Source organism: Rhinatrema bivittatum, chromosome 3 (assembly GCF_901001135.1).
Source record: "Rhinatrema bivittatum chromosome 3, aRhiBiv1.1, whole genome shotgun sequence".
Taxonomy (NCBI): Eukaryota; Metazoa; Chordata; class Amphibia; order Gymnophiona; family Rhinatrematidae; genus Rhinatrema; species Rhinatrema bivittatum.
This window is the reverse complement of record NC_042617.1, coordinates 104,679,887-104,695,326: the sequence shown is the minus strand read 5'-3', so window position 1 is coordinate 104,695,326 and position 15,440 is coordinate 104,679,887. Positions and strand designations below refer to the sequence as shown.

Here is a 15,440-nt window from a genome sequence, read left to right as displayed (position 1 = left end):
ATACTGGACATTGCTTTGGTGGAGAAGATATCCTGTAATCTGAGTTTTTTTATGTTTGATGACTCTGGGAAACACATTTAAGCAGATGGCCAACTAATTATTTCATGCTGTAGCCCTAGAAAGCACATGCAAATTTTGTGATGATCAATGGATATTTTGAAATTGTAGTGAAGGTAATGGCTTAAACCAGTGATCTTCCTTTCAGTCATCATGAGGAAAATGGATGATATGAAATAAAAACTTGAAAATTGTTGGAATAATGAAAACTGCCCATGGCTACTTTATAAAGCTACACCAAGGGAAAAGAGAAAAATTTAAGGCCAAGGAACTGCATTTAAAAAGTACCAAAACATAAGAAAATGTCAATAAAAACTAAGGAATTTTACTGGAAATGGGGAAAGTTTGAAGAAACTGGCTAAGAAGGTATGAACACAAAAAAAGAGAAAAATTTCTCACTGTGAACCACATGGGAAAAATGCATCCAGTTTTGACTGTTGACAAAACATTATTGGAGGATGACTAAACTATGGGGTGTGTGTTTGGGGAAATTGTGTGTATATTCAGGAAAGCATTGCAGGCCTTTCCAGAATTCTCAGGCAGACTGTCAGCACCATTGGATGACATCACTCGTGTGACTGTTTCATCTTGCTCATCCTTGGTAAAAACAAAACAACTTAGAGATCATTCTCAGAAATGTGTAACAGCAGAGTTATGTGCATAATTTCAAGTGTGATTTCTTTATTTCTGTATTCCGGAATACAAGTGTATACAAGTGTATTTATTTCTGTATTCCGGAATTCAAGTGTGATTTCTTTATTTCTGTATTCCGGAATTCAAAGGAACTGTATTTCGGCTAACTGCACTTTCATAAAACTTGCTTAATCATAATACACTATGTAAATTTGTAGATATTCTTACCATGTAAGCACTTGCTCCTACTTACATGCCCTGCTCTTCCAGTTAGAAATTGTTTAACCTATCCTTTTTCTAACAGCCCAGTTCCACTTTCCCTGTTATAATGTAACTTTTTGCTTTCATTGTTTAACTGGTTCCCCTAGTTTATTGTAATCTGGTACGATAAGACCTGGTTCTTGAGCTTCGGTATATTAAAAGAATTTAAATAAATAAATAAATAAGTGTGAACAACAACCCCTCAATTTGTAGAGGAAGTATATGTACAAGTTTACTTTTTCAAAATCTGGTTACTATGGATCTAAAATATATGTAGGTAACTTTGCTCATTGCAAAATGAGGTACAAAATTATGCACATAAATACCATGCAATGTGCATGCATAACTTTTGAAAATTCCTGTTTCATGTATACATTTTTAATATGACCACAAAATGCTCCTCCTTTTGTGAGTGTGCAAATTCATACATAAGGAGGGTAATTTTCAAAGCAATTTCTATGGGTAAAACACCCTATGTATTGGTAATGGTAACAGTATGTGTGTAGGTCCACTACACACACATTTTTACCCACTTTAGCATGAGGTATTTCTGGGGGTAGGGTTCAGATCGAGTTTGGAACTATATTCATACTTTTAAATTTTCTAAAGTATCCATGTATTTTTGCTCAGAAAAATTACTCTTAAAAAATAGCAGGTGTAAATGTGTGCAGGTAATTTTCCTTAGGCCATTTTAAAGTGAAAGAACATTCACTTTGAAAATCAGTGCAAAGTTTGTAGGGGAAAAAGTACCTGCAGACTTTGGAGATATACTGCCATTCTGAAAATTACCCCAATAATGAAATTACACTCATTTTTAGTAAGATGAAAATCTACAACAAATATATATGGCCAAATTATGGGCCAGATTTTAGTACCTACGCGCAGGTGTAGATTTGTGCGCGCAACCCGGCGCGCACAAATCTACTCCCAATTTTATAACATGCGCGCGGTGTGCGCATGTTATAAAATCCAGGGTTGGCGTGTGCAAGAGGGTGCACACTTGTGCACCTTGCGTGCGCCGAACCCTAGGGGAGCCCCGATGGCTTTCCCTGTTCCCTCCGAGGCCGCTCCGAAATCGAGCAGCCTCGGAGGGAACTTTCCTTCCACCACAACCCCCCCCCCCCCCCGACCTTTATTTTTAAAGTTGCGCCTGCCTCCAGGCAGGCATAGGATGCATATGCTGGCCAAATGCTGGCACATGATCCCCCGGCCTAGAGGCCTCTGGCCACGCCCCTGCCCCACCCCGGACCGCCCCCTCCCCACCCCTTTTTTCAAGCCCCGGGACATACGCATATCCCGGGGCTTGCGAGCGTCGCCGGGCCTATGCAAAATAGGCTCGGTGCACGTAACCCCTCTACGCGCGGAAATCCAGCTGGATTTACATGCGTAGGGCTTTTAAAATCCGCCCCTATATGCATAACTTATTATATCTACCTAAATTTTTTAAAATTTAGGGCTAATAGTACTGGAATTTTTTACATCTATATTAGCAAGCAGGACACATTCCTACTAACTAATTATAGCACTAGATAGCACTCCTACATACGGGTGAATTTTAAAAGGAGCATGCATGTAGCAATAAATACATATTAGTGTGTGTGCGTACCAAATGCAAAGTATTTTGTATCTTTCGTGCACATTTATGCACACGAGGCAAAATACGCATATATTCTCGTGACCATGTAGGCACATATATGCATGTAGATCTACATGCGTTCTACATAGTCTTGTGTTCTGCACGCACGCACACACAAGTGTGAGGGTGGGACTTCCTGTTCCTGTGTGCTTTCAAAAATGCCAGCACGTGCCAGACATCCCAATTTTACCACCAGTGACGTCGCCCATCTGGTGTCTCTGGTTGTGGTTGACGAGGAACAGCTGAACTGGTGCCTATCCAGCAGAGGAATCTGTGCCAGATGAGGAAGGACTAGAGGGAGCTGCAGCTTGCGTTTAACCAGTGGGCCTCTTACCGACAGGGGGTAGGTTGAAGTAGGTTGAATGTAGTTACTGTGATTATCTAAACTAGTGCCTAAAGGGGGCACTGGGAAGGTGTCAAGGTATGGTTATGTTGGGGGAGGGGGGTGCAATTGGTCACTATAGAGTGTTATAATAAATAGGTATGTATGGAGACTGTAATGATTTAACCTGACATTACTAGCATGGATGTTCAGTGCTTTATCATGTCATACTCGATAACAGACATATAGTAGGCCAGATTTACATTGAATGATAGAAGCCTTAGAGGGACAAGAATAATAATGGTATAAGGAAGAGATGGAACTAACTTTCTCAGGGATTCAAAATTGGTTTCATGCTGATATCTCAAGCAATACCTTGCAAGTTGGTCCTCAAGGGACACCTAGGCAGGTTTTCAGGATACGCATGATGACAATGCATGAGACAGTCTGACATGTACTGCTTTCATTCTCTTCAAATATATATCATGCTTGCTCCTGGAAGATATCCTGAAAACCTGCCTGCCTAGGTGTGCCCCAGTGACTGACTTGAGAAGCATTGATAGTAGACCATTTAGAATGCATTTAGAAGGCATAGATTAGGACCAGTTGCAGGGTACTCCATGAGGATATTCCCAATAGGTGCACTGCACAGCTACGTGACTAGTGACCTGGAGTATCATGGTCCTTCATGGAGGCAATATGTTTAGGTATACTTTAGGTGCAGGTGCTATCACACTACTTCTGTGTGTATTAATGGATTGCCAAGAGCCCCAACTCAATTCACATAGTAGCAGCGTATATTGTCACATACCAGTATGGAGGTCACATTAACAGCTACAGTGCACACTCAATGTTCTCATCCTATTTCTTTCCTATAGATTGAGGACCTGAAGAAGAAGACCTGGTGGCTGCACCTCCGGAAAAGGAGGTGGTTCAATCAGCTGCATGCTCAGTGGAATGGAGCTGGTGGTAAGTACACATTCAAGCCTACTGGCCACTGTCCTCATAAAATATAAATGTATCTGTATCTTTAACTGGACATGATTCTCACACATGCTTTTGTTTTAAGGTGCTGATGAAGAGGGGCAAATGGCAGATGAAGGGGAGGAGGAAGCACCACCCCTGCACAAGCAGCCGCTGCCACTGGGGGGGAGCAGGCTGCTCCTCCCCCACCCCTATCACCACCAAGGGAGGAAGCGGCAGAGATGGAGCCACCCCTCGCAGATGAGGCACATCCCATGCCTCCAGCTGCTCCTGACCCCATTCCCTTTCCCATAGGTCTCCTTGTTTTGCCCAGGGAGCTAGGGACGCAGGGACCCAGACCAGTCAGCCTTTGCTGGCCGAGATAGGCATGCTTGGCCCTCTGCTTTGTCCACTACCCTCCCCAGGTCAACAGCCAAGAGGCTGATCAGGAGGAGTAAATATTCCCCATGATTAGCCTCTCACAAGGTGGGAATTTCATGCTTTCCCAAGGGAGATAGTGGCGAAGCACAGAACTTTGCATACCTACCAAAGGAGAGTGCTCAGGATGCTGGATGTGTACCTATGGGTCTTACAGCTCCTGGGGGAAGCTGTATGGCACCTGAGCAGAATGCCAAAGTCCTGAGCACCCGCCTATCTCCCTAACTTCCTGGGATTTTTATTTTGTACACCTTTGTATCCTCTTTAGTTTCTAGCTGTCCCCTCCCCTATTCCTTTATTAGGTAATTTTCTGCATTGTAAATAGTCTGCTAAAGGTTTTTTTTTTTAAATTGGTTACAAATTTCACCTGTGTGTTTATTGACTACCGAATGGGGGGAGGGAGGAAGGACATTTGTGAGAGGTGAGAATGAAAGTACTTCAACAGAAGAAGAGAGCATAACTAACAAAACTCCAGACATGTATGTTTAGGTTGTTCATTTTATCTTAATGAAATGTGCCAGTGGTCAAGGAGAGAGAGACATCTGCAAAGAGAAGAGGTGTGCCACCGTGAGATGCATCTGCGCTGGAAGAACGTTCTGGATCGCAATCACCATCTCCACATACAGCAGTAATTAGCGACAACATTGACATTCACTTGAAAAAATAAAATATTAAATACAATTGCATTGATACCTTCATTAAAACATTTCTGCATACCCCGAGGATCCAGAAAGCATGCCACTGCATCAAATGTGGAATGTGGCTAGTCATGTATAGAGAAGACATGAGTGAAGTTGGACTGTAGGACAGGCAATGGTGGAGTTCAGGAGGGTGGGAGAGGCATCTGCAAAGAGACGAGGTGTGCATGTGTTGCTGTCCTTTTTTTAGTAGCAACTAGGGCCTATTTAGTGGGCAAATGGCCAGTACTGATAAACCCGCTGATATGATTGGTGGTTGGTTGCTTTGTAAACCTCTAGCGGGTTTAATCGAAGGAGAACGGGTTTAGCTGTTCCGGTGGTTGTTACTGGCGGACAATTTGCTTCAAAGGTTTAGAAAACGGTTATGAGTATGCGATACTGAATATGGAGCATATGGGAGGTTATGCATTTTGCCATGTGGATATGTGATGGATGTTTTGCATCGTTTCAGGTATGCATAACAGTGGATATTTTGATAGGAAAAGTATTGGTGAAGTGGTCCGATGTGGTAGTGCTGTGTTTAATGGCTGGTGTCACAACCTGAGGTGCGTAGTGATTTTGCAATACCTGAATGCCATATTTATATACAAATAAAATATTTAATTTTATGTATAAAGAACTTAAAAAAAAAAGTATATAATGGAATATAATTATTTTACTGAATAATTATTTAAAGAGTAGTATGTTATATTAAAATGGTGTATATATTGCTTGTAGTGGACGTCGAGGATTATACTAGGGCAGGATCGTGGACATGCTTTGAGTGACTTTATATCAGTAAGTGATTACATTGGGTAAGGGGATTGGGTTATATGTTGATTAAGGCTAATTAATATATATATTTTTAGGAGTCCCCATGTGGACTTAGGGGCTGTATTGTGAAGAACAGGAGTGAGTTAAGGAATACCCCTGAGGAGCCTATCTGGGCGAAACAAGGCACCTTGTTGGGGTGCAGATGAAGATTGAAGAGGGGACCATCCAATAAAGTAGAAAAAAAGAAAAAATAGAATTGTAGTGATTAAAATATAAGGGAAATTATATGTTTTGAAAATAAGGGATTGTAAAAACAACAAGGGATACATCTTTAAAAGTCAAGTGGTTATAATACCTTAACAAATTCAGCCAGGGGGAGATACATGGGTATATTTTATAAGGTGAAAATGTATATGTATGAGTATGTACTGAATGTGATATGATTGGTGAGAGTATGTGTATGATTGTGGAGATTGGGATTTGGGATTAATAAGGTAATTGATGTTTTAGTATATAGTGCATGTTCACAGTTGAATATGTCCAGTAGTGAAATACATAAGTACGGTGTTTGTACAAGTTTATGAGCAATTATTGATTGTGATATGTGTATGTTGATATCTAGTGTGGGTACTATATTTAGGGCCGGATTTTAAAAGGGTTACGCGCATAAGGTACGCGTGTAACCCTTTTAAAATGCTCCTGCACGCGCCGAGCCTATTTTGCATACGCTTCTGGGGTGTGCAAAGCCCCGGGACGCGCGTAAATCCCGGGGCTTTCCTGGGGGGGCGTGTCGCGATCCGTGCGTCATCGGGGGCGTGTCGGGGGGGCATGATGCGGCCGCCGTGTCATCTGGGGACGGCGCCACGGGCATGGTTTTGGCCCGAGGGCGTTCTGGGGGCGTGGCCGTGGCCTCCGGACCAGCACCCGGACGGAACATGTTGCGCGGCAGCTGGCCCGGCGCGTGTAAAGTTACGCCTGCTTCGAGCAGGCGTAACTTTCGCGACAGAGGTAGGGGGGGTTTAGATAGGGCCGGGGTGGGTTAGGTAGGGGAAGGGAGGGGAAGGTGGGGGGAGGTGGGGGGAAGGTGGGGGAGGCGAAGGGAAGGTGGGGGGAGGCGGAAGGAACTTTCCTTCCGTCTCTCTCCGGGCAGCGCGCACAGGGCTTGGTGCGCGCAAGTTGCACAAATGTGCACCCCTTTGTGCGCGCCGACCCCGGATTTTATAAGATACATGCGGCTACACCTGGTGCGTGAACAAAAGTACGTGTGCGCGCTGTGTTTTAAAATGTACCCCTTAATGTATAACAAACATTTTAAAAAATTTTGAACACTGATATTTAATTAATATTTCTTATTTACTCTGGTGTTATGAATTGATGTAATTAAAAATTGTGTATAAATGCTTAAAAATATGTGAAATAATATATGATTTCCAGATCTGTGATATTGTCTACTTCATGGAGTGCCACCTATTCCTTGTATTATCCAAAAAAGTAAATAACGATTCATATTTACTCATCCTTTCATAATTTTGAGACCTCTGTCTTATCCCCCCTCAGTTGTCTCTTCTTCAAGCTGAACAGCCCTAACCTCTTTAGTCTTTCCTCATAGGGGAGCCATTCAATGTCCTTTATCATTTTGGTCACCCTTCTCTGAACTTTCTCCAGTGTATATCTTTTTAGAGATGCGGCAACCAGAATTGGCCACAGTATTCAAAGTGCAGTCTCACCATGTAGCGATTCCTTCCTAATAATTCCTAACATTCTGTTTGCTTTTTTGAATACCAAAGCACACTGAGCTGACAATTTCAATGTAATATCAACTATGATACCCAGATCTTTTTCCTGGGTGGTAGCTCCTAATATGGATCCTAACATCGTGTAACTACAGTATGGGTAATTTTTCTCTATATGCATCACCTTGCATTTGTCCTCTTTCAATTTAATCCGCCATTTGGATGCCCAATCTTCGAGTCTTACAAGGTCCTCCTGCAATTTATCACAATCCACTTATGATTTAACTACTCTAAATAATGTCATCCACAAATTTGATCACCTCACTATTCGTACTCCTTTCCAGATCATTTATAAATATATTAAAAAGCACCGGTCCAAGTACAGATCCCTGAGGCACTCCGCTGTTTACCGTTTTTCCACTGTGAAAACATACCATACAATCCTACTCTCTGTTTCCTATCTTTTAACCAGTTTGCAGTCCACAAAAGGACATTACCTTCTATCCCATGATTTTTTAATTTTCTTAGAAGCCGCTCATGAGGGACTTTGTCAAACGCCTTCGGAGAATCCAAATACACCACATCTACCAGTTTACCTTTATTCACTTGTTTAGTCACCCCTTAAAAAAATGATGAGGCAACTTCCCTAGGGTAAATCCATGATAGCTGTATCCCATTAAACCATGTCTATCTATATGTTCTGTGATTTTATTCTTTTTAATAGTTTCCATGAGTTTTCCCAGCATTGAAGTCAGGCTCACTGGTCTATAGTTTCCTGGATTATCTCTGGAGCCCTTTTTATATATCAGAGTAACATTGGCTATCTTCCAGTCTTCAAGTGCAACGGATGATTTTAATGATAGGTTACAAATTACCTGTAATATTTCTGAAATCTTATTTTTTAGTTATTTCATATACCTACAAACTGAGCTTCCTCTTACACCAGATAAAAGTAAGAGAAATCCGGAAATTTGGGAAATTAGAATTGTAGGGTTATTACAATTTACATACATACATCATCTCAGCCCCAACTTCATTGTGAGGTTTCGGCTAACATTACCTGCAAATCATTTGTCAAATTTCAAATTTTTGTTTTATTCAATCTATGGTGGTCATTTACGAAGCTGTATTAGGCTTTACTGCACAGTAAACAGCATTCATCATGCAGTAGATAGCCTAACGGAAAGATAATGTATAATTTTTGAAATACTGTGTGCTATCTTTACCGCCATAAATCTGGCATAACATACATATGGTAATGAACTGATTTGCATACAAATTCATGAAAATCCATTAATTACTAGGCAATCCAATGCAAATAAAGTGCAGCTTGCAACACAATTTGCAACTTGCATTATTTTAAGGAAAGTTAGCAACACCTCAACAGGTATCGCTAACAATCCCTGGGAGCATTGGAATATTAACGCATGTCCAGATGCTTCTCTGGTTTGCCTTAAAAGGCCCACATGGGCTGAATAATCCCCCCCCCCCCCCAAGTGGTCAAAATACCCCCAGGGTTTCTAGTGAAAGCACCTTTCCCATTCCCTCACTGCACCTTGAGCTGGCCCCAGTGTTTACAGTGTTTAAAAAGAGAAAAATATTGGCCCATTCTGAGGCCTGCCTCCTCCCTCCAAAACACTACCCCCTTTTGTCTTAAAATTATTATTTTGGACTTCCTAACTGTGCCCTATCCTCTGGGACCGTTGCCATTTACAAAATGATGCCAGTCAGCCAATTTTATACTTTTGCTCCATCATACCAAACCTGGAGCCCTAAGGGGCATGCCAGGCCCCACTAGACAACCAGAGAAATAAAGGGAAGGAGTAGAGCCCAAAACATGACAATTGTATTCTTTTTAAACATTGTGATCACTGGAGCCACCTCAAGCTTCCAGGGTTGGACTGGAAGGTCTCTTGAAAATCCCTGGGTTTTTACACCACTGGATGACATACTCACGCCCTTTAAGAAAGTGGCAACCTTGGGATGTAGGGCCGCTGTCATGCAGTACATATTTAGGGTATATAAGCTACAAAATGTTTTTTCTGGTGGTATTTTGCTGCCAGGAAAAATATCATAGGATTCACCAACTATCTATATTTGACACTAGTCTCAATTCACCTCACATTAGCAACATAGTTATGACAGCAGATAAAGATCAAATAGTCCATCCAGTCTGCCCAGCAAATTGCTTATGGATGTAACTACTGCTCCATGCAGGTAAAGCCCCCCCCCCCCCCCTCAATGCACCCTTTTCTTCATTTCCAATCTCTAACCTGTAGGGATCCACAATGTTTATCCCATGCCCTTCAAAATTCATTTACTGTTTTTGTCCTCACCACATCTTCGAGGAGGGCATTCCATTCATCTACCACTCTCTTCATGAAAAAATATTTCATGATGTTGCTTCTGAGTCTTCATCCCTGGAGTTTCATTTTGTGACCCCTGTTTCTAGTTTACTTTCCAACAGAAAGATATGAAGTTTGTGCATCATTAAAACCTTTCAGATATCTGAAGCTCTGTATTATGTCACCCCTGCACTTCCTCTTGTTATAATCTGGTGTGGTTGTGGATCCTGGACCGTAGTGAGAGTTGGTTCCACTCACAGGGAGGAGCCCTGTGGGGACTCAATATCGGGCCGATACAGTACAGTGTGCTCCAACGGAGCGCACTGTTAACCTGCCATTGGACGCGTGTTTTCCCTTACCCCTTATTCAGTAAGGGGCGGAAAACGCGTGTCCAACCCGCCGAACCTAATAGCGCCCTCAACATGCAAATGCATGTTGATGGCCCTATTAGGTATTTGTGCGCGATTCAGTAAGTAAAATGTGCAGCCAAGCCGCACATTTTACTTCCAGAAATTAGCGCCTACCCAAAGGTAGGCGCTAATTTCTTCGTGCACCGAGAAAGTGCACAGAAAAGCAGTATAAACTGCTTTTCTGTGCACCCTCCGACTTAATATCATGGCGATATTAAGTCGGAGGTCACGAAGGGTAAAAAAAGTAAAAAAAAAAAAAAAATTTGAAGTCGGCTGGCGGCTGTCGGGTCGAAAACCAGACGCCCAATTTTGCCAGCGTCCAGTTTCTGAGCCCATGGCTGTCAGCGGACTCGAGAACCGACGCTGGCAAAATTGAGCGTCGGCTGTCAAACCCACTGACAGCCGCCGCTCCGGGCCAAAAGGAGGCGCTAGGGACGCGCTAGTGTCCCTAGCGCCTCCTTTTGCTCTTTTCTACCGCCGGACCTAATTTAAATACTGAATCGCGCGCACTTTCCTGAATCGGCCCATATGGTAGGCATGGCCTCAGCAGAGACAGACACAAATGAGATAAACTTTATTGTACTGGAATCGTGGAAATACCCACAGCATGGATAGAAGACACAGTCCAGTAGTAAGGCAGTTCAATGCAGATATTCTCAGTAGTGGCCCGCAGGGAACTCCTTTCTTGATGGTAACTGTCTGGAGGGATCCGGTAGTGGCCCGCAGCGCGGGGTATGCCGAGGATCAGTGTGTAGAGATCCAGAGAGGTGCAGAAGGTCAACAGAGCGAAGTAGATGATTGTACTTACTCCGGAGTGTAAAAGGGTAGCTAGAATGAGCACGATAGTGGCCCGAGGCACGGGGTACCCCGGTGGTTCCATCAGCTAGGAAGTAGAAGCAGAAGTAATATTCCTGGGCTGAACTAGCGATATCCTGGAGAAAGGTGAGTCTCCAGGCAGGAAGGCCCTCTGAGGATCAGATAGCCAGAACATAACAAGGCCCCCAAGGAGCAGGTACCTAAGGCGTTCTTAGTTCAGGAAGAAGTGAAACGAAGCATCTCCAAAATGGAGTGTAATAAGCAGGAAGGAAGTCCTTGCTAACTCATAGGAAGCTTAGGCTGGCTGGGTTAAATACAAGAGGCGGGTGACGTCATGCGGAGGGGATGCCCCCAAGGTTCCCGCCATGACGTGAATAAGAGAGGGCCTGGCGCGCGCACGTGACCTAAGTAATCCCTGACTCAAGATGGCAGAGGCATTGCCCTCGCTGTCCCGGGGACCCCAAGGAAGGTGGTGTTTGCAGGCTGAGGCCACCATGGCCCTGAGAATCGCCTTAGCAGGGAAAAGAGAGGTGAGCAGCAAAGGTCGCAGCCATCTGCGACCGACAGGAGCAACACCTCTCTTCCAGGGTATACATATTCAGATCCTTCAGCTTCTCCTCATAAGTTTTCTGATACAGGCCCCATACCATTTTGGTTGTGCATTTTTTAAATTTAGTATTTATTTGCCACTATATCCATGGTTCTATGTGGTTTACATGGGAACATTCATCCTAACTGCCCTTTTGAATCTGCATTGCTTTTCCTAGTCCATGTTTCATAGCCAACTACTGTGAGCCTATCATGACTGAATAACATAATACTCCAGTACTTTTGGACTGTACTGCAAATACTATAATGGGCCAGCTGAAATCTTGATTTACAAGGCCCAAGGATGCTGGTAATATGTCCATTGGGATAATAAATGACCTGTGTACTGCACCCACTACTGCAATACCAAGCCCCCTTCCCAAACCTTCCCAAACCTCTTACACCCACTAACCCTTCTGCTTTTTTTTGGTACACCTCAGTAAGCATGGACCTTTGATGCTGTGGTGTGGTTGACATGGCCCAGAGAGCAAACCCACTAGGCCCACACCAACAGCTGGCAGACAAGCCTGGAGGTGGGACTGAGTGGAGCTTCGCCTATACAACTGCCTTCCCCTTAGGTTTATCCCTTGGGTTCTGGTGGCCGGAAGGACTTAGGGGGATCCCTAGGGCAATCTAAGGTACAGAGTCTAAAGCCAGGTGAAGGTCATGGCAGGCAGCAGACAGAAAATACAGAAGATAAGCCAGAGGTCAGGGTAGGCAACAGACAGCGGATACAGAAGATAAACCAGAGGAGCGGATACAGAAGATGAACCAGAGGAGCGGATACAGAAGATGAACCAGAGGAGCGGATACAGAAGATGAACCAGAGGTCAGGGCAGGCAGCAGACAAGGCAAGGAGTCATCTCCAAAGCAGGAATTGGGTACTAGTGATGTGCATTCATTTAAAACAAAACTGCAAAAACACGAGGAATAAGGCTAATTTGTTTCATTCAGGGGGTCCCAAAATGAATGGAGGGCCCCCTGAATGAAACGAACCTTATTCATTCATTTCGTTTTAAACTAATGATTCAGGTCTAGGTCTAGCCCAAAGCTGGGGACTTGCCTAGGGCATAGGCCGAGGCCCAAATCAGGGGCTCAGCCTAGGCCCGACCACGATGCTGGCGCCTTGGCCTAGGCCCAAAGCTGGGGCCTAGCCTAGAGCCTAGGCTAAGGCCTAAAGCAGGGGCCATGGCCTAGACGTGAGCTCAATGCTGGGTTCTTGATGGAGGCATGGGTCAACGCCAGGGCCTCAGATGAGACCCCCAAAAATCAAACTACAAAAACAAAAACTTACCTGATCCATCGGGTATCCAATGAAGGCTGGGTCCTGATGCCAGGGCCTAGACCTGGACCCAGGCCTGATGCCACGACCGATGCTAGGGCCTTGACCTAGGCCGGAGCCCAGACCCAGGCCCGACAATACAACCCAGCCCGGAGGCCAGGTCCTGACTCTGGGGCCTCAGACCGGACCCAGGCCCAATACATGGGCCTAGGCCGGGGCTCGGACCCAGGCCCAATGCTATGACTCTGTCCAGAGGCAAGATCCTGAACCCAGGGCCTCGGCCTAGGGTGGGTCCTGAACCCAGGCTCAATGCTGCGACCTGACCCAAAAACCAGGTCCCCATGCCAGGGCCTAGGACTAGACCCAGGCCTGATGCTGTAACCCAATCCAGAATACGGGTCCTGACACTGGGGCTCAGCCTATTCCGGGGCTTGGACCTAGGCCCGAACTCAGGCCTGATGCCGAGACCTGACCCGATCCAGAGGATGGGTCCCAATGCCAGGGCCTCAGCCCAAACCCAGGCCCAATGCTGCAACTCGACCTGGAGACCAGGTCCTGAAGCTGGGGCCTCGACTTAGGCCGGAGCCCGGACCCAGGCCTGATGCTGCAACCCGACCTGAGGCTGGGTCTCAGTGCTGAGGCCTCAGCTTGGTTCCAGGTCCAATGCTGCGACCCAACCCAAAGGCTGAATCCCAATGTTGGGGCCTCAGCCTAGGCTGGGTCCCTGACCTAGGCCCAACTCCACAACCTGGCCCAGAGCCTGGGTCCCGAAGCTGCAGCCTCGGCCAGGACCCAGTTCTGACTCTGCGATCCATCCTGTTGGGCCTGGGTATGGGCCGAGGCCACAGTGTCGGGACCCAGCCTCTGGGCCGGGCCGGGCAGTAGTCTAAGTCGAGGCCCCAGCATCAAGCCTAGGGTTAGGCTGAAACCTCGGCCTACACAAGTCCGAGGCTTTGGCTTAGTCCGAAACAACGGATCCTCCATAGACCAGGTAAGTGTGGGCCAAAGGTATCTCGGCCCTGGCATTTTCCGGGAGGGAGGGCTCATTTTTGGGTTTTGGCCATTTTGGTGTGGGGTTTAATTGCTTGATTTGTTTGGGGTTTTTTCATGCAATTGAAAGGATTCAAGCAATCCATGAACTGAAATTTGTGGGAAAAAAAATCCTCCCGAAAACAAATCGAAAAACAAAAACAAATTTTTTTTCCCTGCACATCCCTATCAGGTACAGGTGGCAATCCAAAAGGAGGAGCATCTGACAATGTTGAAAGTGAGTGAGGCAGCTCACGGGGGTGTTCTGTGAGCCACCAATGTAACACTTTCATGTCTGCTCTGTAATCAACTATGTTAATGGTATCATGGATCCAGGAGAAAGGCAGGGCCATATATTCTAGGTCAGTGGTCCCCAACCCTGTCCTGGGGGCCCACCAGCCAGTCGGGTTTTCAGGATATCCACAATGAATATGCATGAGAGAAAATTTGCATGCACTGCCTCCATAACATGCAAATTTTCTCTCATGCATATTCATTGTGGATATCCTGAAAACCCAGCTGGCTGGAGGGCTCCCAGGATAGGGTTGGGAACCACTGTTCTAGGTCACTTCTTATTACCCAGAACTATCACCTCTGGCCCCAACCTCAGTGCATTCCCCCATCTCCCTCCCCAGTGACTCACCCATCAAGCCCACTAGAGAATACATGATGAAAAGCAAGAGATAGCAGAGCCAACACCACATGAATGTGCTTTTCCTAGAAAAATATGGACTATCAAATAGAAATAAGTAATAAATTTAAAAACATGAATCATACCTTTCTGAAATGGATCAGCACCAAGTTTCTTCTGTTATTTTTTTTTTAACTGAGGATGGAATGGAACTAGAATTGAAAGGAAAATTTAATTAGCAAGTGCAGTAGGTATATTATGGAAGTCATGGAGCAATCAAAAGATTACAGAGAGGCACTTCACATTTATTGGAATCAAAATGAGATGTGCAGAGAATAGACCAGGGGAGTTAACACCATATCTACAAATTCCTCCCCGCTTCCACAAATCCACAAGACCGACCAGGGAAGCCTACAGAGGATGCCTCATTGTTCCACCCACGAAAACCACTAATCACAGCACCTTAAGAGACCGAGCCCTTTCCACCGCAGGCCCACAGTTATGGAACTCCATCCCTCCAGAACTCAGAAACGAACCATGTCTCCTAACCTTTAGGAAAAGACTCAAGACATGGCTTTTCAGACAAGCCTTCTCGAACTCTACCTAATATGCACCATAAACAAACTCTCTACTCAGAGACTGTACATATGAGACACCATATTTATATTGAACTTTTGTATATAATTATTCTCCTCTATCTCTTTCTATTTCTTACATTCCCAGTTCATTAGCCCTTGTTAATTGTAACTGCTTCTCTTCATCACGTTATTTATGTTTTTTGGTTGTATTATCCGCACCCCTGTTTTCTGTAAACCGACATGATGTGAACGAGTTCATGAATGCCG

The 15,440-nt window shown here is 44.8% G+C and overlaps 1 protein-coding gene across 1 annotated transcript in view; it reads left to right on the top strand.

Moving 5' to 3' along the window:
• SEL1L2 (SEL1L2 adaptor subunit of ERAD E3 ligase) overlaps positions 1–15,440 on the top strand; it is a 217,272-nt gene that overhangs the window by 90,693 nt on the left and 111,139 nt on the right. The gene's annotated exons all lie outside the window — the stretch shown is intronic.